We start from the raw sequence: 24,513 nt of genomic DNA on the forward strand, positions 1-24,513 counted from the left end.
CTGCTTTTTGTTATTCACTTGTTTTGTTTTTTAGATTCCACATATAAGTGAAATCATAGGGTGTTTTCTTTTGTCTGTCTGACTTATTTCACTCAGCATAATAGCCTCTAGGTCCATCCATGTTGTTGCAAATGGCAAGGTGTCATCTTTTTTATGGCTGTGTAATATTCCTCTCTGTGTGTGTGTGTGTGTGTGTGTGTACGCACGTGTACATCTTCTTTATCCATTCACTTATCGTTGGACACTTGGGTTGCTTCCATATCTTGGTTGTTGTAAATAATGCTGTAATAAACATAGGGGTGCAGATACCTTTTTGAATTGTTTTCATTTTCTTTGGGTAAATATCCATTAGTGGAATTACAGGATCATATGGTATGTCTATTTTTAATTTTTTGAGGAACCAAAAAACACTTTTTATTTCTTGTCTTTAATATTTTTTAGTTGCATAAAACACATGATTCTGAACTCAAAACAAAACATCATTCAGAGAAGTCTAGGTTTCCTTTCCCATCCCATTCTCTCAGTTCTTTTCCCAATCCATAGGTAACCATTTTTTATGAGATTTTGGTTTTTTATCCTTCCTTTGCTTCTTTCTGAAAATGTTAAGTATACACATTCTCTTCTTTCTTACACAAAATTAACATACTACCCAATATGTCTTCAATATCATTTCACCCCAGTATAAAGACTTCCCCATTCTATTTTATAGCCAGACAGTTACCTATTTTATGGTTTTATGATAGTTTTTTTTCCTCACCAATGCCCTATTGGGGGTCATTTGAGCTGTTTTCAGTCTTTTGTTTTTATAATTAGTGCTTTCCTAAATAGCCATGTGCATGTGTTGTTTCATATTTTAGGTGTTTTTTTTTTCCTTAAAAAAAGGTTTTCTTTTCTTTTTTTTTTTTTCTTTCTCCCTAGGCTGGAAAAATGCAACCTTATGGTTCACACACTCACGATTTAAACTCTTGCTCTAGGCTGATAGGAATACATGGCTGAATTAGGAGTCACTGTATATTCAACTAGGGCATCTAAAAAATTTTGGGGTTTTAGACTTTATGGACAATAACTGGATTTACATGCTAAGAAACAACTGTAATAAGTGGTGTGGCAATAAGGTAGTTGTTTGCACCAAAGGACTTTTCACGTCCCAGCAGATCTAAGCTTAAAAGGCTAAGTGTTATAGAGAGTATGAAACGAAATTTGGTTTAATAATTTCAATAAAAATTAATGACTTATCAAAAATATTTGCTTCAACTTTTGGCCAATCACAAATTATAATTTTTTTAATGTTTATTTATTTTGGAGAGAGAGTGTGTGAGTGGGGGAAGGGCAGACAGAGAGGGAGACACAGAATCTGAAGCAGGCTCGGGCTCTAAGGCATCAACACAGAGCCTGAAGCAGGGCTCGAACTCACGATCCACAAGATCACGACCTGACCCAAAGTCATATGCTTAACTGAGCCACCCAGGCACCCCCCCAAATTATAATTACATAGTCTTATGCAAGCTCCAGTTTATTTAAGGGAAAGATACGCTTCTGGGGATGTGTCCCTGACAGATGTAACCAGTCCTTTCTCATGTGAAAAATAATGCATGGAATGTCTGGAAGCAATAGCCACCAGAGCCAACACTCCCATCTTTGAAAGAATATATTTTACAACATAAAAGCAAGCACTGCTAGAGTGTCATGGATGAGCAAACAGTTCCACATGCTTTAGAATAAAAGCTCCTGTGGATTTTAATTATGCAATGTACTAATTGGGCATAAAAAATGAGAGAAAATTCTTTGTCCGGCTTATTTATTAATGTGAACATATCTCATACCTGTGGATGGTATTTTTATTAGTTACATGTATAACAGTGTTAATATGGCAGAGAAAAGTCACAATGGATACCATTCCATGTGATCCAACTTTAATTTGTCAATATGAAAATACATCTGTTTGGGTAGGTCTTAATTAGTTTCACTATTATTTCACCATAATTAATTCCCAACCAAAAGAGAATATTTCTGACTTCAGGATGATGTCTCATGTATATCAACTATTTGAAGTCTTGGATTTTTTTCTCTAACATATTCTCTTATTTGGATTTACAAAGCACATCATTAGTACTAAAAGTCAGAGGTGAGCTCACACAAATAGTACTTGATGTGTAAAGTTTATAGTGTTTACAGCTTTAAATATGGACAAACAACCAGTTCCTAAAACAAATAAAAGTGTTATCATGGAAGCTGGCCAAAGGGTCAGTATGTTTAACAAAACACCACTGGAGAAATAATAAAGGAAGGAAGGAAAAAGATTAGAGAAAACCAGAATGTTGTCTTTGTGTTTTTTTAAAGATCACTTCAGGACTAACAAAGTGACAGGGCAGATAAGGGAAAGCTAGTTTGCCTCACTTACAATATGAAAATAAACCAACAGAGCTTGTATGTTTCAATGCAGGAACCATTTTACCATACTTAAAGAGTACGATATTTAAAGAGTAAGAGAGAGATATCTAAATCAAAATTTGAAAAACTCATGGGAGATTTACATTTTTCGTTTTAAAATAGCTCAGCTTCATGCTGTCTAAAAACAGGCATCGAATGGCTTCATACTCAAAATTCGAGTATCAATGTCATACAAATGTATGTGTTCAATATAATCCTGCCATTTTGGGAAATGGAATAAAACACATCAATAATATACAGTAAATTGTTTTAAATTCAGGTTCTTTAAGGTTTAGATATCAATTTGTCATTTAAAAATTCTTTACCAATTTTGACTGGGAAAAATGTGAATTAAAACTCCTTATCATTTACATGATTGGCATGAATGCCTAGCATACAAGGTTATCTTGTATTTATCAGTCATGAGGTAAAAATAAAGACCAAGGGACACATGATTGGGAGAATCAAAGTTATGGGATGTTTTTAAACATCAACATGGCAAACACGAAGGAAACGTATCTATTAGCCCTTGATCCTATCTGATAAACACATTATTGGTAAATAAAATGACGTCCATAGGTAGTTTGTAAAATTTCAGTGGAAGGGATACATATTATAGTAAAATAAAAAATAATTAAGTCAGAAATCTAAGTCACCACAGATTAAAAAAATCAATACTAATTCACCACATGGAAAGTCATTTTGTTTCCTATGTGATAAAAAGTTATAGTCAAACATTTTATTAGTCACTATTGATGCTGCATTATACAAATTAGTCTCACCTACCACACTTCAAGGTATATTTGATAATTTCACATGACATAACTTTTGAAGAATTTTCTTTAAAAACATTATCAAGTGAAAAACAAAGCTAATATTAAGATTTGTTAGTAAAGATGATAAGGTCTGATATAAGCCTTTTATTTGAAAACACAAAATTTTAATCTATATACCATTTGTGGATTACACGAACCAATCTCTCTAAACTGGCAGCAATACAAGGCCGAAAACAGCAGATGGCACTATTACCCAAGATGTAATCATGGAATAACTGCCAATGTTTCATGAAAGGTATCTTACACAGGAAAATCTCATCTTCAATTGACTCCCTTTGAATATTAATATTTTATGAATTTCCCCAAAGTTAAAATGCATTTTATGTTACAAAGAGTTTGGGTCAATTGCCCTCATAGTTATTGAGGTACTCATGCTACTCTTCCAGGAAAAAAATATTTATATACTAATAGTATTGCTATAAATACATGAATAATACAAAAGAATATCTTATTTTCTGTTTAAATGGACTCAAATTTTAGTCAAGAATGGAAATATTCATGAAATTCCTATTTACGGTAAAATATAGATACTGAAAACAAACCAGTCTGAAACGTAAAGCATTTTCAACTGCTATTACAATTAAAAAAAAAAAAAAAAGCAAACAAATCGGCCAGTAAACAAAGATAGTTATTCAATAGACTATAAACAAATAAAGCTTACCAGGAAAAAGCCACAAAGCTTACTTGAAATTCTAAGTAAGGTGATATAATCTAAGGTGATTATAACAGTTTCTCATGAACACAAATTTTAACGAGACACAGCATTGCTTTCCCTTCAAAACAGTATATTTTAAATAAGTTTCTTTCATAAAGCATATATTAGAAATCCAACCTCGACATTTGAAGACTGTTCATAAGACCCAGATCCCTGGGCACAAATTCCCAGAAATGATATCCACAAATAACTTGAAAGATGAGAAAACTTAAGTAGAATGTGGCTGGTCTATTAGTCTTCTGGAAGCTGATAATACAGTACCAGGTTATATACGTCAATGAGGCTCCTGAAGGCTTCTAGTAACAACCCTCTTTGGATAAGGTCCAAGACAGACTAATCTTATATTAAACTGCTTTCTGTATCAAATTAAGTAATAGGAGTAACTTTAATGTGACTGTACCAGTGAAGAGTTTCTGATAAACATTTTAATAAGTGGGTATCAGGCTAGGTTTTATTAAAAAACAAAATACACACTGAATACCTCATTTAGCTCCTCTCACCTAGAATGCTTTCACCTTTTCTTAATCTTCCCTATTACCTTCACTTGCCACCTGTGAGAAAAGTGCCTTTTCCATAATTCATTTGGCTCTTAGCATATGTTGCCTTGCACTGATATTAATCTCTTCATTAGTGAAAGCTTCATTTCCCCAGCTAGAGGGAACATAACTTTTTCTGTCAACCCCAGGACTTAGTGTAGTATGCTCTATTATTTAGTAAGCCGTCAATAAACTTTTGTTGAAAAACTAAAAATTAAAAGGCATGAAGGTAACCATTAAAAAAAAAAAAACACCTTCTTGCGGGGAGAGAGGGAATGTCAAATTATAAGAAGTTTTTGTAACTTAAAAAATTAGGTGTCTTTAAGTAGTTAGTTTAAGAGCTCTGGGTTCAGACTATCTGGATTACACTTTATCTCTGCTAATAACCAGTTGTGTGACCTTGGGCAAGCAGTTCAAGCTGTAATGGTCTCAGTTTTCTCCTCTGTGTCATGGGAATAACAACCTAAACATCACAGAATGGCTGAGAGGGGACTCTTTTTCCCTCCTCTCCTTTCCTCATTTCAAATATTTGAGCACATTCAATGTACCAGGCATTGTTCCAAATACAAGGGTTTAGAAACAAGTAAGTTTCTTTCCTCATGAGGCTTCTATTTGTCATGGGAGAGACCGATAATAAACATGTACATAAACAATATAATATCAAGAAAAATAGAGCAGGGTAGAAGGCTAGAAAGGAGAACAGGAGCTATTTCAAATGGGATGATCAGGGAAAAACTCTCTGACATGCAGAATCCAGCAGACAGAAGAATCATGTGAAGGATCAAGCCAAGAAAATTTAGGAGATGATACATGTGCTAGAACAGGGTAAGGAAGCACTAAAAGCACTTAATAAATGACAGGCTTCATAAATGAGAGACTTAGTACTAGAGTGTTAATCTAGTAGTAGTAGTAGTAGTAGTAGAGACGTGGAAGTTGGCTAAAACGTTTGGATATAACCTCAATTTCTGGCCATATCATTTAAGGCTTTTATGAGTTCAGCCACACAGTAACTAGCTTTAGCTCACACCTTTTGGGGCATCACCTGTGGTGTGGCAGGGCTGTGGGAATGACTGGAAGAGGGGACAGGACTACGCACATCTTTGAGAAGGCACCAAAGGTCCAGCTGACTTTTATCACCCCCCAAGACGCTGGACTCCACCCTGGCTCACTGAATGCTGCAGGCTGAGTGGGGAAGTAGTGTTTCATGGCCTCCCATCCTCCAGTGACTCAAGAGATGGGAGGTCCTGCCACTTCCTAATCGGTGCCTCGTAACGCAAACTCCCCAAAATAGTAGTTGTGTGGTAAAAATCATGTTATAAAGCAAACGCATTTTAGCTTAGTGTCTGTAAATCTACAGACACTTTGTTTTGATCATCAATATCTGGAATGACCTTGTGAGGAAGGTCACAAAGGCTAATTTTTCATTTAAATTGTTGTTGAAAAGGCCAGAGGAGCTGTTCTGGTGGAAGAAGTAGTAATCACAGTAGTAACAGAAGCTTACATTTATGGCACTCTGTGCTAAGCACTTCATATGGGTTACCTCATTTAACTATCATAACTATAAGAAACAGTACTATTATTCTCATTGTACAGTTGAGAAACTAAGGCTAAATAACTTGATCAAGGTCACATAACTAGTTGGTGGTAGAAATGGGATGCAGTTCACGAACTGTGATCTAGTCATTACCTCCTAGTCAAATAAATTCTTTACCCACACCTGGCAAATAACAGATTATTTTTTTCCTCCTTTCCATCCATTTACTAGAAATAATAAATGTTCTTGGTATTGTTCTTATTCTGCATTTTAATGCTTATTCATTCAATACAATATGGCTTTTTTTTTTTTTTTTTGGTAGAGAAGATGCCATAAATATTATCTCGGTCTTCTGGCATTATCTTGAGCTAGATTACAAATGATATTTTCAGAAGCTTACACATTTGAAAAAGTTTTTAAAGAATTATAAATGTCATATCCTGAAAACTTTTATTAATGAATTAAAAAATATAAAGTTTTTAGAAAACCTAGCTATTCTTTCATTTAAGCCTAAAAACAACCTGAGTAGTAAATTACCATTTTAGAACTGTTCTTTATTAATTGTGTAGCAATTGTTGTTGCAAAGAACTAAAATCGTTTCTGTAAATTTGGCTAAACCCTGACTACTATGTAATCTACTACATAGACTATTGCCTTATGCTCGCCTCAAGTGTAACAAACATGGGTAGTCAAATCTACTTTAAGAAGTGGCAAGAAATAATAACTCCAACAAAGCTAAAGCTACTGGAAGCTTTCTTATTTTAACAGGACTGAGAAAGGACTATAATTCGAAGTATACCAGATTAATAGGGCGGAATACAGACTCTGAAGTCACTGTTTGCTGTCCGTTTTAATTCTAGAATTCTTATTGACTCTAATTAAAATTCTGTAGATGGAAGAGTTGTATGTTTCTAAGGAACTTGCAGCGAATGCTGTCTGCCAGCCATCTCCAAACACCCCATAACCACACACAACTTGCCTGTCAGGAGAGCTAATGCAGACATCGCAGGGCACACCACATTTGTCACTGTGGCTAATATCAGAGATACGCAGCTCTTTTTTCTTAGCACACAAAAGCAAGATATGTAATTCAATGCTCAATTTACCCTTGTCTCGCAGGAGATTTTTCCCCGCTAATTGATAGAAATTAAGCCATTAATCAAGCCACTGGCCATCATTCAAACCAGAGAAGATGAATACAAACTTTCATCATAACCACCTTCCCCATTTTAGTGTTCATTAGCATTAATTTTTAATGCAATTATGCTATTCTTTTACGCTGAGCTCATAAATTACTGCTCTTTTGTTGCTGGCTGGCCTTGTAAAATCCAAACTAATGCTTTGTGCTCTGATCTTAAAGGCAATTACTAGGTTCTTCTTTTATATCTTTGCATCCCCAGTAACCTTTATATATAACGAATACCCATGGCTGCCTATGCCTGTTTGTTTTTTTAATGTCTCTATATAAACCTTTGTGAACATATAAATGTAGTCAAATGTATCTACAATAAACATAGATATGTGTACACACACACCACATACATTATAAAATACAGATGTTAATATAAAAATAAGATGTCACAAATTCATATTATAGTTCAGGTTCAAATATAATGATATTATTATGGTTTCTCATGATTAAAATGTAATGCATCATTGTACTAAAGTTATAATTTGGTAACAAATTAGAGAAAGAAAATAGGAATATTAATAATGGTTGGTTAGTATACACATATGTAAGAGTCCAACAACTACAAGAAATAGAATGAATAACTATGGCATATAAAAATCCCTTAGTACTTTACTTCGGGTTAATGTTTTATATTTAAATCCTTATTTAAAAAAAATTGTGTCAAAACCTGAAAAGTAATGAGATGAAAATGAAATGAAAATGAAAATGAAGAGTACTGAAAAGGAAGATCAAAAGAACCATTTATCCAAAAGTGTGTTTACAAGTACATATAAGGACTCCACAGTCTTATACTGTGCGGAAGCAGCAGTTTATACGAAGATGACTGTAGTAAAAAGACAGATTTTCCAGAAATAAATACTGAACCCAAAGGCAGCAATCCACTCCTTCCTCCAACCCAGAGAAAGTCAAAAGATGTACTCTCTTTATAGTCCCCCCAATAAGCATTGGTTATGTTCACTCCTAGGTGCAGAGGAGATAAAAAACAAACAAACAAACAAACAAACAAACAAACAACCCTGCAACTCTCTTCCTCTATCAACCCAGTAACGCCTTTGCCTTTGTTTGTAAGTTGTTATGTTCTGGCCACCCACTAGCTAGACAAAGGGTACCTATGTGGCATTAAGATATGAAATAAAACTGGGGAAAAGGAAACTTATTGGGAAAATGTCAGTAACACTGGTGTTGGGGCCAGCCCGTCACCTCTGGCAGTTGCACAGCTGCTGCCTACCCTTAACACCATGATACTGGGGAAGGGAGTACAGGGTATATTCAGGAATCTTCCAACAACAACAAAAAAGCTTTGAATCATTAACATAAGATATCTTCTGTTTCCTCTCATGGTTCATTCTCTATTAGATTTCATTTCTAAAAAAATTTTTTTTAACATTTATTTATTTTTGAGACAGAGAGAGAGAGAGAGAGAGAGCATGAACAGGGGAGGGTCAGAGAAAGAGGGACACACAGAATCTGAAACAGGCTCCAGGCTCTGAGCTGTCAGCACAGAGCCCGACGCGGGGCTCGAACCCAAGAACAGTGGGATCATGACCTGAGCCGGTCGGACGCTTAACCAACTGAGCCACCCCGGCGCCCCAAGAATTCTTATTTATAAGGAACTATGAGCTGACTGTGGGTAGGCACAGGGATTTATTTTGTTTACAAAGTGCAATTGTTATTTTATTTGATTCTCAAAGAGACATAATTTTTGGTAATAAATAATACCCCCATTTTTCAAATACAGTATCTGATACTCTCAAAGTTTAAGAGGACCCAAAAGAGGCAGAGTTGGAATATGAAGCAACTTTGTCATTGCACGTCAAATTCTGTATATTTCTCACTGTAACAGGTGTCTCCTAAGCTTTTGAATCTGATAACTACATGGCTGTTTAAGCTTTTTCATATGCTTATCAAATTTATATAAAATTTTGATCTTTTAAACAGAGATGGGGTAGGGAGGATGTTAGAAGATATTAATTTCTTTTTCTTAAAAGCAGAGTATTTTGCTATATTAATGAAGTGCAGCATATAAAACTATAACATTTAAAGAAACCCAGTATGGGTTAGTCTGCATTTTCTAGAATTTCATACAAATGGTATACTCTTTCATGTCTGATGTCTTTCACTCAACATGTTTTTGTAATAGCTCCTTGTTGTTGGGTAGATCTATTGTTCCTTTTATTATTGGTAGAATTCTGTTACATGAATATCCACAATTTGTTTATCCATTCACCTGCTGATAGACATTTGGGTTGTTTCTAATTTCTGACTTAAAAAAAAGTTTTTTTAAATGTTTACTTATTTTTGATAGACAGAGAGACAGATTGCGAGCAGGGGAGGAGGCAGGGAGAGAGAGGGAGACACAGAATCTGAAGGAGGCTCCAGGCTCTGAGCTCTCAGCACAGAGCCGGAAGCAGGCCTGGAACTCACGAACCACAAGATCATGACCTGAGCTGAAGTCGTACACTTAACTGACAGCCACCCAGGCACCCCTCCAGGTTCTGGCTTTTGAGAATAAAGTTACTATGACATTTATGTAACGTCTTTGTGTATTTCCCTTCTCTTGGGTACATATGTAATATTGGAATGGCTGGATTATACGGTAAGTTTGTATTTCTCTGATGACTAATGATATTGAGCATTTTTAGTGCTCTATTAACCATTCACTTCTTTTTTAAATTGTGTCTCAAATCTTTTGATCATTATTTAATTAGGTTGTCTGTATTCTTCTCACTGAGTTTCAAAAACTTTATATCTGTTCTGGATATATCCTTTGTCAATATGTATTGCCAGTATTTTCTCCCATTCTGTGACTTGCCTTTTCTTTAACACATTTTTTTGATGTTTATTTACTTTTAGAAAGAACGAGCCAGTGGGGGAGGGGATGATAGAGGGGGCCTGAAGATCCAAAGCGGGCTCAGTGCTGATAGCAGGGAGCCCAGTTTGGGGCTTGAACTCATGAACTGTGAGACCATGACCTGAGCTGAGGCAGACGATCAACCAACCGAGTCACCCAGGCGCCCCACTCTGCCTTTTTGTTCTTTATGGTGTCTTTCAAAGAGCAAAACTTTTTAATTAAAAAAAAGTCCAATTTATTATTTTTAAAATTTTGTGTTTTTGTGTCTATCAAAAAAATATTTGCCTACCTCAAGGCTGCAAACATTTTCTTCTAGCTCTGTAATACATTTCAAGCTAATTTTTATGTATTGTGTGAAATAAGTGTCATTACTTATTTTCCCCATAAGGATATTCAGTTTTTTCAGCATTATTTATTAAAAAGACTTTCCTTTTCCCACTGTATTGTTTGGTAGTTTTGTTGAAAATTAATTGGCCATATATGTGAAAGTTAATTTCTAGTCTCTCTAGTCTGTTCCATTTATCTATATGTTTATCTTTACACAGTCTTATTACTGTAATTTTATAGTGAATCTCAAAATTAGGGAGTGTAAATCATCTTTGTTCTTTTAATATTTTAAAAGTTTATTTATTTATTTTGAAAGAGAGAGACAGAGAGAGAGCACTGGAGGGGCAGAGAAAGAGGGAGAAAGAGAGAATCCCAAGCAGGCTCCACACTGTCAGAGCAGAGCCCGATGTAGGGCTCAAACCCACAAACTGTGAGATCATGACCTGAGCTGAAATCAAGAGTCAGACACTTAACTGGCTGAGCCACCCAGGTGCCCGCCCCTAAAACTGATTCTTAGTATAAACTTTGTTCCTAACACTTTAAGTTGAATTTTAGCATTAGGATGCAAAGCATAATATATAATGAAATTCACTTTCAGGAATAAGTTGAAATACAAATGATTAATAAAATTAGACCCTCTCCAAATATTAACTTGTTAGGTACAGCACTTAAAAAAAAAAAAAAAAACAATGATCAATTACTTAAATCAACTTTAAAAATAGTTTTTGTGGAGGCACCTGGGTGGCTCAATTGGTTAAGCATCTGACTCTTGATGACTGTTGATACTGGCTCAGGTTATGATCTCACAGTTCGAGAGACTGAGCCCCTGTAGGGCTCTGTGCTGAGCATGGAGCCTGCTTGGGATTCCCTCTCTCCCTATCCCTCTGTTCTCCCTCTCCCTCTCCCTCCCCCCTGACCCTACTTGCATACACTCTTTCCCTCTAAAATAAAAAAAAAAAAAATAAATAAATAAATAAAAGAGTTTGGGGGAACTGGTCAAGTTGTAAACATGTTATTTATCACCAAGAGATACTGTTATGTTAAATTTTTATTTCTTCTGATTTTAGAGTAAAAAATTGAGCCACATTCCTATTACTTTATAAAGGAGTTGCCACATAAGAAGATAATGGTTTAAATGACTAAATATTGATGGCAGGTTTTTTTTTTTTCTTTAGTTTAAGAATGTAGCCTGGAAAATGTATTCAGGCATAACTGATGAAAGAAAATCAGAAAGGAGAATAAGGGATGACAGATTAATAGAAAGGGCAAATTTCCAGGGACTTATAAAGAAACAAGAACCAAGGGTGAGTACGTATGTTTAAGAATCTGAACTATTTGGAGAAATTCTACCTGTTCAGGGAAAAGAACTGGGGCATCTACATCCAAATCAAATGAATGAATAATCTCTTACTCCTCAAACTATCATTTAAGAAGCAATATATATATACACATCCTAAACTGAATTCTGATGTCTGTAATTATAATCTCCTTTCTGTTTGTTCCACCATTTTGTCAACACTTGCTTCTCATTACAGTCTTTCTCTTCAAATAAATGCAAATAAGATTCTTGTCTTTTAATCAAGAAAAGCCCTAAATGGCACATTATTATATTATTAAAGTATAGGTAATAATAAATCTATATTACTAAACTCTCTCTGTTTCTGTATGTTCCAATACAGTTGGTCAAGCCGCACATAATGAAATACATATGATTCTTATTTGGTTTAAATTATTGCTAAATTTGGACAGGTTTAAAATCTTCACAATGTTATGATAATTATATGATAGTAAGTCAGAGCTATGAATTATATGCACAGCTTTGTATTTTTTTTTCAATTAAAATATTCTGGTGAGATAGCCTAATGATTTGGTGTTCTAAATTGTATTGTAAGAAAAATATTTAAGTTGAAAATCTCACATGAGTAACAATCGTAACCTTTATAAAAATGGAGAGAAGTTTCCACATTTTAACTGGTTTCCAGTACATTATGATTTCAATAAAGCATATCATACCTAATTCCCACATTCGCCACATTGAGCATAAATGCAGCCATTAAAATAAGATGAAAAGCAGAGGATAGACAAAGCAATAAAGAAATCAACAAATGGGAAATGCGACATATATTTTAGCCCATTCCTCTGTGACTTTGACAGAAATCCGCTACAGGAACAAAGTAATATTAATGCTAAACATTCAGGGCTGCCTGGGTGGCTCAGTTGGTTAGTCAGTCATCTGACTCTTGATCTCGGCTCAGGTTATGTCTCACAGTTTGTGGGATTGAGTCCTGCGTCCAGATCTGTGCTGATGGTGTGGAGCATGCTTGGGATTCTCTCTCTTCCTCTCTCTTTCTAGCCCTCCTCTGCTCATAGCCTCTCTCTCTCAAAATAAATAAACTTAAAAAATATTAACCATTCATTTGCTTTTAATAGTGTTTTTTCATGACAAGCACAATGTTTTAAGTTATAAAGTTGCAAAATAATAGGCAAGTCCAGCTCTATTTATAGGTGAAGTGACTATTAAAATTAGCACGCCAAGTTCTAGCTTCACAACTATATTATCTTAGTCAAGCCTTCCCATTACATTTCTATCTTCTCTTCCAAATTAAGATATGGTACCTATTAAAATACAAATATGATCTCTGGATGGAAGAAACACTTTAGGAGAGACAAGTTTATTGTTCTATAGAAGAGAACAGTGCCCTGCAGGGCTGATAAATTTGGAGAAAGGAAAAATCCAGGAGATGAGGAATTGATGGGAAGATCATGATTGTTTGGGAGCTAAACCTTGGGAATAAGGTAAGACAGGAGGTCCTGAAGATGGGTGCAAAGGTTGCAGGACAAGAAAGTGAGATGGTGACAGAACATTTATAATAGTTCTGAGCTTCACATGCAAATCTTCCAATTACAGCCCAGCATGGAAGGACAGGGGCTCTAGGACAGATCTCTAACCACAGGAATATGATTTTTGAGTTATCTATTCCTTATACATTTTAATTCTTATGGATCCATACCAACTACCAATGTGTGATGAGTGTTCCAAAGATCTCTGATCTTTGGGAGAGGGGAGATGGCAGTGTTAGTGACAATCATTGTGTAGTATCTCAAGATATAGGAAGAAAAATCTATAATGGGTCCATACAAGTAAGGAAATTTATAAACCTCTTAAGGTATATTTGCCAGTCTGTAGCATCTGTAACTGGAATAGCCAGGGCATATTTCTTATGTTGGATATAAGTAAACTTTAAGTAAAGTGCTTAAGAATAAAATTCGAACTCATGAACACTAAGATTGAGTAAAAATATAAACTTTATATGCATAAACACTTCCAGGCCTACTGAAACTCATTTAATAATCACAAAACTGATACTGTGTTAAGACTAAATAACAATATTAGAGCTAAAAATGAACCTTGAAAATGAAACCATTACAAATCCACAATTAATTTAAAACATTTCAAGAAGAGTTTTTACGGGCTGACTCAGGGCTTGATCCTGGCAGCCAGATGGATGTAGGAGGTCAATAATCCAGAAACAATGAGACAGTGATTAGTCAGTAAAACAAATCCCTGGAAGCAATTACTGTTCAACACGTCAGAAAGCCATTTGACCAAAATAATCAGAATATGGATTGCGAAGTTTCAGTGTCTCCCTGCTATCCCCTTTCTAAAACTCTTCTTTAGTAAACATATTATAAAGCCAGTTACTACTTCAAACAACAATTACTCACTGCTAAAAGTCTTTGTTCAAAAATGATGACTGAAGAAAGGTCCCTCTACACAAGCCAAGTTTACATGTTCCTACATTCTTTATGTCTATCCAGTCAGACATACTGCAAAGGTGTAAGCTCTAAGAAAATCTCATCTGGTCCAAAAGATTATCAATCATCCTTAAGTTTTTCTACAAAACAGCAATGGGACAAACATGCATGAGTCAAGGAACCAAATGTTATGCTTGGTCTACAAATACGGCATTTGGATCACACTAAGCATTCACAAGGAATCTAGTAGGTACCTGTTGAATGGTCTGCTGAGCTCAGGCCACTGTTGCTATAGAATGTGGTATTCCTGTATTAGGGAAGGAAGCTCCTTAAAGATTTTTTCTTCTCTCTCTTTTTTTAAATTTGGGAAAATGTCACAGACTTGTTTATTGCCCTCAAGAATTTCTAGGTAGTACTTAAAAGCTACTTTCCATTGTCCTTGAAAATACTAAATGAAAGGACATATCCTTGAAGCTCCTTCGTAGGAGCAGGATTACACTTCCATTTCTACTCCTGCCCATCATTCAATAAAGTGATCACTTCCTCAATCCTGAAACTTTCTTCATTTGGCTTTAATGACACCATATACTCCTCGTTGGGCACAATTCTTCATTTTCCTACACTGGCCCCTCTAACTGTTAGGGTGCCCCAATGTTCAGATTGGACCCCTTCCTTTTTTCTATCTTGATTTTTTCTCTAGATGACCCATCTACATGCTAATGACCTTCAAATCTTTAGGTCTAGTCTTGACATCTTTACCAAACTCCAAACCTTGATTTTTCTCTCTTATCCCCTAAATTGAAACTATCACTTTTCATTGGCTTCCTATCACATTTAAAATAAAATTCAAACTCCATACGCTTACTTAAAAATCCTACATAATCTGGCTCCTACTAAGTTTTTCAATCAAATTCTAACCCTTGCCCTAGCTGCACATGGCCTTCTTTGTGGTTCTTAAGCATTCAAAACTTGCTTCCCCCTTAGGATATTTATGGAAGCTGTTCCTTCCCCCTAGAATGCTCTTTTTGTACCAAGTCCCTTTTTGTTCAGATTTAATTTAAATGCCAGCTGCTCAGGGAGGCCTTTCCAGAGCACTCAGTCAAAAGCACTCACTAGTCACTCTCTAGCACATCAAGAGAGACTAGAGAAATGAGTTAATTGTGAGGTTATTATGGGAATTTAGGCACAAGATGATGACTATCCTGATCAGGTGGGAACTGAGAGCCAAGTTTTAAACACAATGACTTTGACATGCTTGTATGTTAAAAAAAAAAAGTCATCTCCAAGTCTGGAGTTCAGAAGAGAAAGTCTGGGATATAAATTTGGAAGTAATAAGCATACACAAAGCATTTACTCCAGTCGAAAGTGACAAATTCACCTAAGAAGTTATAGAGAGAAAAGAAGTGAATTCCAGTGAATGCCAATACTTGCAGATTGGGTAGGAAGAAGAGAAAGGGCTAGCCAGGACTGGCAGGAAAATCAGTATTATGTCATATAAAGTGAAAAGGAATTTCAAGAAGGCTAGTATGGTGAGTTGTGCTGAATGCTGCTACAAGGTTAAATATGATGAGAAAAACTCCACTAGATTTGGCAAATTAGAAAGTATTGGTGATTTTGAAAAAAAAGGAGTTATAAGAAAGTAATGTGGTAAATCACAATTGGAAAAGATGATGGTTAAATAAAAACTCCTATTTCCTAGACAATGGAGGATAAGATTATTTAAATGAGACTTCTGCTGAGCACAACAAATAATACAGGACAGAATATTAAAAAAAATCAAATTACATATATTGTTGAGATCATATGAGGTAAGGAATCCACAAAGACCAAAAATGAAGTGAACAGTTCTAGCAGTCCTCTAACTCATAAGGAAATTGAATCATTTGCAAAAAACTTTTCTATAAACACTAGGTTCATAGAGTTGTACAGCAAAATTCTACCAAACTTTCAAGAACAAGATAATTGTGTTCCTAACTCATTTCCTTACTTTCTAACTCATTCATTCTCTTCCTAACTTCCCAACTCAAACTGACTTCCTAACTCATTTTATTAGGCTAGCACAAATCTACTTTCAAAACTAGTCAAGAACAGTACTAAAAGGGAAGAATTATAGAAATAAATCATGAATGCAGATACAAAAAGGGTAAAAAAGTAAACACACACACACACACACACACACACAGTACACAAACATATACATACCCACGTATAACTCATATACAAACAAATGAAATCCAGGAGTGTAAAAAAAGATAATACATCATAATTAAGTTGAAGTAACTCTAGGACCGCAGGTTTGGTTCAGCATTAGGAGATATGTTAGTGTAATTCATAAAATTGTCTGATTAAAGGAGAAAAACTAAACTAAAAAACTAAAGTCTTCAACAAAATTCAACATTTATTTGAGATTAGAAACAAACTTAGGGAAGGAAGGAAACATCTCTAACCTGAAAAAGGGATGTACTCCTCCTTCCCCAAAACTAAACCAAATTGAAAATGGTAAGGCAAATATCATACTGAATGGTACAATGTTAAAAAGTAATCTTTATGCCCACAAACAGGGTAATTATGCTAGCTAGCTATCATCATTTCTATTAGGTACTGGTGGTCCTAATCAGTGCCATAACATTAAAGAAAGGAAACAAATGACATAACAATTAGGAAGAAACATAAAGGTGACTATTAATAGATAAAATGTAGAGAAAACCCAAAAGTATCTATAGATAATTTATTTGTTATATACAAAACCAATATTTAAGAGTCCGCTGCATTTGTGTACATCAGCCATGAGCAGAAAATATAATTTAAAACAAGATACCATTTTAGTGGCATAAAAATATAAAGTACCTCAGCATAAATCTAACAAGTGATACGCTAGTCCATTAGGGAGAATATCGTGAAAGTTTAGAAGACCTAAGTAAGCATGCAGAGTTATACACTGCATAACTGCGTAAGATAAGAAGATACAGCGCACGCCTGGCCTGGCTCCTGGGAGTGTGTGGAAGGCACTGCCTGGAAGGCCGAAGCGTGGAGGCTTCCGGACAGCGTGGTCTGTGTGCGGTCTCTGAGTTTTTGAGTTTCCCGTTTTCCAGGTAAAATATGGCTAAAAGCCTACGGAGTAAATGGAAAAGGAAGATGTGTGCTGAAAAGAGGAAAAAAAAAAGAATGACCCAAAGGAACTCATCAGACTTAAAAGTATTCTTAAAATAGATAGTGGTATTTTAATGACAGATGTTCCAGAGATATCAACTGTGGTGGTACCCAAATATTGTCAAAACTCAATGCATGGTGCCAGATAAAAAAGATAACATGAAAAGGGAGACTGATATTAACAGAAACCAAAAGAGTCTTCTAGACCAGCATGGACAGTAGTGCCCCATACGGATGAACCGGAGACGAAGGAAAAGGACAAGGCTGAAGGCAAAGTGAGAAAAATGGAAGGGGAAATGCAAAACAAAGGCAGCAAAGGCAATGAAGGGTTTGGCCTGTTAGACTCTTAAAAACTGAAAAAATCCTACATGGGACAGGTCTTTGATTAGAATGTATACATGGATTTCAACTTCCACCAAATGAAAACTTTGTTTCCAGAATTAATTTGGCCTCTTTCTTCAATTCAAACCCAACTTAACTCCTAAAATTTGTTTTGGGAGCTTGATAAAATATTTTCTTTTCTTTTAATATCTTCTTTGATAAATGAAAGTTACACTGATATTTTAATTGGATGGTGTCCAATGTGCAGGGATTCTCAGACATCAAAGCTCTATCAAGTGTTATTTGGTTGTAATTGCTTGGTCTTAGTAAGATAAAAAAAGATATACTGACACATTTGAGCTAATTCAGGTTTAAGGAAAACTTCTACACAATTTAAAATATAATGTCAGTGGATCTTATAAGCACCACTTGTTTGGAGTTTTGATTTTGTTTAATTCAGAATAAAAGATTTTTTGTCTAGATCTTGAAAAAAAAAAGATAAGAAGATACAATATCATAAAGATACCATTTCTTACCAAATCTATAGATTCAACGTAATTTCAGTAAAAATCCCAGCATAACAATGGATCAGTCTATTCACTTATCTATTTAGTAAATCTGAAAAAATTCATTCTTAAATGTATATGGAAAAGCAAAGCTTAAACATAACCAAAATGTTCATATAGAGAAAAATGAGGTGGGTGACTTATCTTACCAGATATCAAGACTTATTATACGGCTAGTAATACATACACTATTAGTGTAGGGATAATTAAGTTGACTAAGCAGGACATACAGCAGGACAGAGAGGCCAGAAATATTCTACACATATTGAGAAGCCTGGTTGATGAAGGCGCTGGCATTGCAGCTCAATAAAAAGAGACAGTTTTCAATAAATGATGTTGGAATAAACAGTTCCCCAAACGAAAAAAAATTAGACCCCTACAGTGCACCATATACAAAAATCAATTCCTGGTGGATTAAAGCTCTGTGAAAGGCAAAATTTTTACAAGACAATGTAGGAGAATATGCTTATGATCTTGAATTAGGGAAGAATTTATAAAACAGGACCAAAAAAAGTATAAGACATAAAAGGATTGATAAATTCATATACATAAAACGTTAAAGACCTACTGAGAAGGTATCTATAATAACACATTAGATGACAAAAAAAATTGAAAATGCTAAAACCAGTAGAAAAATACAATAAAAACTTGAATAGGAATGCCACAGATGAAGAAATACCAATGACCAATACATACGTTAGAAGAAACTCAACTTCATTAATAATCTTGGAAATGCCCATTCAAACCAAGATCAGATATCATTTTACAGTCAGCACATTGTGGCAATAACACCACACACTGGCAAAAGTGAAGAAGTGTGGAAATGCCAAGTATAGCAAGGATGTAAAGCAACCAGAAATGCCATACAATACTTTTGTGAGTAAAGACTGGCACTGACCACTTTGGAAACAATTGGGCACCATTTGGTAGAACTGAAGATGTGTCTCCCTTATATCTCAGCAATTCTACTAGACATATAGGCCCTAGAAAAACTCTTGTATATGTGCACCGGAAGAGAGAAACTATGTATATTTCAGCAATGTTTATGACTGCAAAAAATCTGAAACAATCCAAATGTCTGTCAATAGGAGAATGAATAAATTTGGGTATATTCAGAAAACAGAATAGTTCCTAACAGTTAAAATGAATTAACTACATCTATAAGGATTATGATATAAGTATACCATAATGTTGAACAGAAAAAGAAAGCAAGTGATAAAAAAAAAAAATCACACACTATTTTTTTCATTTATAAAAGGTTAAAAAGTATCGAAACATAAGTGTTATATTATTGGGGATATACACAAATACAGTGAAACACACAGAGCGTCACGAGAGTAACAGGCACAAAATTCAGGATATGTTAGATAAGACTGGAGAACACTGCAAGAAAGGGTTTCACTGTTCCATATCGCAAGTTGGGAGATGTGTGCAGGTGTCTGTATTACTGCTATTTTTATACCTTTCTTTTTTATTTAAAATCTTTATTTATTTTTGAGAGAGAGAGACAGACAGTGAGAGACAGAGTGTGAGCAGGGGAGGAATAGAGAGAGAGAGGGAGACACAGAATCCAAAGCAGGTTCCAGGGTCTGAGCTGTCAGAACACAGCCTGATGTTGGGCTCGAACTCACAGACCGTGAGTTCATGACCTGAGCCAAAGTCGGACACTCAACTGACTGAGCCACCCAGGCGTCCCAGAAATATAGTCTTCTTAACCTATTATGAAAATTAAGTCAGTGTGGTGTACAGGTGAGAACAGGGTGACCAAATGAACATGAGGTGAGTGTTACCTCACACATGATGCTTGTGCCTAGAAAAAGTTAGAGTTAAAAATCAGGTACAATGGTGTCACCACAGTTACTTACTCCAAGAAGCCTTCCTAGATCCTTTTAGTAATAATATCTTCTATGCTACATGGACTCTAGGAAAAGAGTCTAACCCAACCTTTGCTAAAAGCATCCGCAGGCACTGACAGCAATTAAAGATGACCCCGACCAGCTTCTTCCTAGCCTGTGGTGTACAGTCAATGAGGAAAGATTGATCTTTTTTCAGTTAAATGTCACTGATCCATAGTGGGGGAAAAAAAAGATAAACATTATAAGTGAGCAAACCATATGTTTACAGATATGGAAAAGTGAATATATCTGGAGAGAAATGTAAAATATTCCACTTATATGTATTTTAAAAGAAGAGGGAAACAACATGACATTTAACTATAACAAACATAACAGACCTCAGATATATATATTGTGGCCAGTTGAGGAAGAAAAATGGGAGTTAGGGGAGAAATAGATACAAAGACAGTGGGAACAAATGTGACATAAAGAGACTCACACAAAAGGCATGAGAAACAAAAAGAAAAGGATGAGAAAGACAAGAAAAACAAATCAGATGGGGAGAGATAGGGAAGATCTTATGCTCTGTGACAGGGTATCAGAGAGTCCCCATGGGACAGTAGTGTCAGGGGACCCAACACTCCCCACCCCCCTCCTGCTTTCTCTCTTCTCATCCCTATTTTGGCACTCTCCTTTGTTGAAGATGGGGATAGCCTAGTTATAGCCTTGAGGTTGGCTACAGCTCTCAGAAACAAACAGCAAACTTTATTTGAAGCAAAGAATATTTAAAAAAGAAGAAACCAAAGAAAACAAAATAAAAAACAAGAAACAAACCAACACAAAAATCCTAATGACTCAGATTAAAAATTGATTAAAAGAATTCTTATAAAAAGGTTTTGCTTAAAATTTGGAAACTAGCATTCTTGAAATCCTTACCCTGCTCCCTCTTCTTTCTGAATAGAGAACAATCCTAATCCTGCTACAAAGCAAGAACTGTCACATTTTATTTCATATGCAAGAAAAGCCATTAGTCTTATCAAGCAACATTACTCTTTTGTGGACTTTCAAGGTCTGCTACTACAGCAAGATGCTTTATTTAGAACAGACATTCTTAGTATTACCTGTAAAAATCTGCTCTGTATGTAAATCTCTAGCCCTAACAAATTTCTGGAGGGTTTTTCTTTGTTAAGGAAGGGTTTGTAAATCTGCATGATAAAGCCTCTTTCTTACACCAGTCACTTGATTTCAGCCATACTAAACTTCATTCAGTTCTCAATTACTTGAGGAGCCCAGTTCTTTTCTCAAGGTTTCACAAATGCGGTGCTCTCTACCTAGAACAATCCTATCCTTTCCCACTTTCATCTAGAGAACTCTTTTTTGTTCCTTAACGTGTAACCCTTAACCTCTTAGAATTTACCTTCTCCAGAAATCTTCCCTTGACCTGTAAGTCTGATGCTGACCCTTCTATGAACTTCTATAGCACACAATACTTTTCAAGTTCTTTCCTCATGCTGGAATGTCTATCATCTAGTCTTCACAAAGTGAATTATATACTTCTACAAAATTCCGCTCAAATGCCACACCCTATGAAGACTTCCCAAATCCCTACTGATTAGAGTTAATTGTTTCTTGAACCCCCAGCATGGCATTTATTTTATTCTCCTTATATTATACGTTTAAACATTCCTCCCCTGCTAGCTGATATACTACAAAAAAGCCCAGAGATACATACTCCCATAGTAATTAGCACACAGGAGGAATTCATTAAGTACAAGCTCACTGAGTTAATGGACTAGATGGAATTAATCCTAGGATAGAAGCTGACCTGAGAGCTACAGCACTACTTCTACCAACAGAGGGCTAATCTAGGAATGATAACTCCTAGATGGTAGGTGCTTCCAACTGGTTGAAAAGACCACGGATTATAAGCAATGTGAATCTTGTAAGACAAAAGACTGCTTCATAAAAAAGTGCTGCTGTAGCTATATAAAGTCATAAATAAAACAGTATATTATAAAAAATTTCTGGCAGTGATCTGGTAATAGATTTTGACTGAATTGATTACTCACTGACAGTACTCAACATAGTCCTGCAAATGCATCAACTATGTAATGAACAGCTATTAAGTATATTGATTTTCTGATTTCCATTGATAGCTAACAGGCCAAAGCTACACATCAATATTTGTGTTAGTAATACCCATGAGCTAACAATTTTGACAAATGAAAACCTCAAAAGTCTAAACAGCCCAAATTAATGGAAATTTGAAGGCCAAACCTCAGAATTTAAATGAAATACGTAACAAATGAATCTAATAAACGTAATAACTCAGTGAAGTCAGTGTTGATCACTGTCTTCCTCTAACAAACTTTAAACGTTTCTTTTATTCTAATGATGGGATCATTTCCTAATAGATATGCTCTTTAATTTCTTCCATGATCAAGATTTTGAAGTTATATACCCTCCAGCTCACACTTGCATAAACTTTACGAAGTGCTCTCACATAGTCAGTCCTTACAAAATTCCAGTGAGATAGGCATTGTTTTCTTCATGTGCACACAAAGAACTGAAGTTCAGTGTGATTAAGTGATATGGCCAAGGTCACTCAAACAGTAAGCAGAAAGGCCAGTATGTGCATGTAGGTCTTTCAATCGAAAAATAATATAAAGCAGTCCTTCCATTCTTTTTTTTTTTTTTTAATTTTTTTTTTAACGTTTATTTATTTTTGAGACAGAGAGAGACAGAGCATGAACGGGGGAGGGGCAGAGAGAGAGGGAGACACAGAACTGGAAGCAGGCTCCAGGCTCTGAGCCATCAGCCCAGAGCCTGACGCGGGGCTCGAACTCACGGTCCGTGAGATCGTGACCTGAGCTGAAGTCGGACGCTCAACCGACTGAGCCACCCAGGCGCCCTGCAGTCCTTCCATTCTTAACACAACTTTTTTTTTTCACTGCATGTTACCTTACATTTGTTGACTATACCAAAACTAATTTCTATAGTACATATTCTATTTTGTACTTTGCTTTTTCATCCCTTCTTAACAAATCCTTTTAATGCCACAGACCCTCTCTTGGGAAAGTATGGTATTTTTCAGAAGACTCAGGCTATCTCAGTGAATACTTTCAGGGGTTCTTGCTACCCTTTTACCATCTTCAAGGTCTATTCCAGTGGTTCTCAAAGTGCGGTTCCCAGACCAAAGCATCACCATCAGCTGGAAATCTGTTAGAAATGCAATTAAGAATCCCCATCTTAGACCTACTGAATCAGACACTCTGGGAATGGTGCTATCAATTTCCAGGTGATTTTGAGGCATACTAGAGTTTGAGGACTACAGGACTATCTTCAAATAGAGACCTGAATTCTCAAGTATGCAAAAATGTGGCAAATACATAAAATCAAACTTATGTTCTTCTTATTCACTGGAAGAATAAGTATTCATAAAACAAATTTAAAGTCTCAATTGTATCTCCTAGATATATATTACTAGGAATGTAATACTAATATTTAATAACCAGGGCCAAGCAGCAGGTGAAGGACTATAGGGCACAGATACCACAAAAGAACAGATAATTTCTAGATAATTTTTCTTTTTTGTATACTGTGTCTCTATAACATACATATGTGTATATGGAGATACATACATACATATATATATATATATATATATATATATATACTATATATAACATATAGGTGTATAATTATATTTTGTATTATATTTGAAATTATATTTTGATGTTAGAATTACTTTCTTATGATATTGATTTAAGCCAGGGATCAGCAAACTTTTCCCATAAAGGGCCAGACAGTAATGATGTTAGACATTGCAGACCATACTGTCTCTGTCCTAACTAATAGATTCTGCTGTTATAGCACAAAAGCAGCCACAGACAATATGCAAACAGTGAGTGTGGTTTTTGTTCCAATAGTACTTTATTTACAAAACCAGGTGGTGGGCTGGATTTGGCAGGTTGGCTGTAGTGTAGTGACCCCCCGATTTAAGCTGTCATTAAAACACATTTCCATTACCTGAGCTTCCTAAGTGACTGAGGGCAGTGTGTGCATAATCATGGACCAAACGTTGCATGAATAATTCACAGTGGAGATACTTCTTTGTAAGAAGAAAGTGTACATAATGCGATAAGTTAAGATTACGTATATACCTTTAAAGGCATCCAATGAATTAAATTTCAAAAACAGAAGCTTTTTGAGGGGAAAACATCTTAGAAGCACTTGTTCGTACCTAATAAGGTACTATGTATTTAATAATCGTTCACCAATATCTGTGGATTTAATGACTTGTAGTCTTTGTGACAACAGACATATCTACTTTGTGAACTGTTGTTTAGAGACAAGTTTATTCTTTTTTATGGGTACTGAGGCAACATGTAAAAAAAATCAAGGGTTTGGGATGTACAAACTGAGTCTGAATCCTGGTTCTGTTCATATTAATAATGTGACTAC

The 24,513-nt window shown here is 35.4% G+C and overlaps 1 protein-coding gene and 1 pseudogene across 1 annotated transcript in view; one reads left to right on the top strand and one right to left on the bottom strand.

The window, feature by feature from the left end:
* RSRC1 (arginine and serine rich coiled-coil 1) overlaps positions 1 to 24,513 on the bottom strand; it is a 413,183-nt gene that overhangs the window by 11,393 nt on the left and 377,277 nt on the right. The window lies entirely within an intron of this gene.
* LOC125921911 (uncharacterized protein C12orf31 homolog) lies at positions 16,489 to 18,056 on the top strand (annotated as a pseudogene).

This window comes from Panthera uncia, chromosome C2 (assembly GCF_023721935.1).
Source record: "Panthera uncia isolate 11264 chromosome C2, Puncia_PCG_1.0, whole genome shotgun sequence".
In the NCBI taxonomy this organism is placed as follows: Eukaryota; Metazoa; Chordata; class Mammalia; order Carnivora; family Felidae; genus Panthera; species Panthera uncia.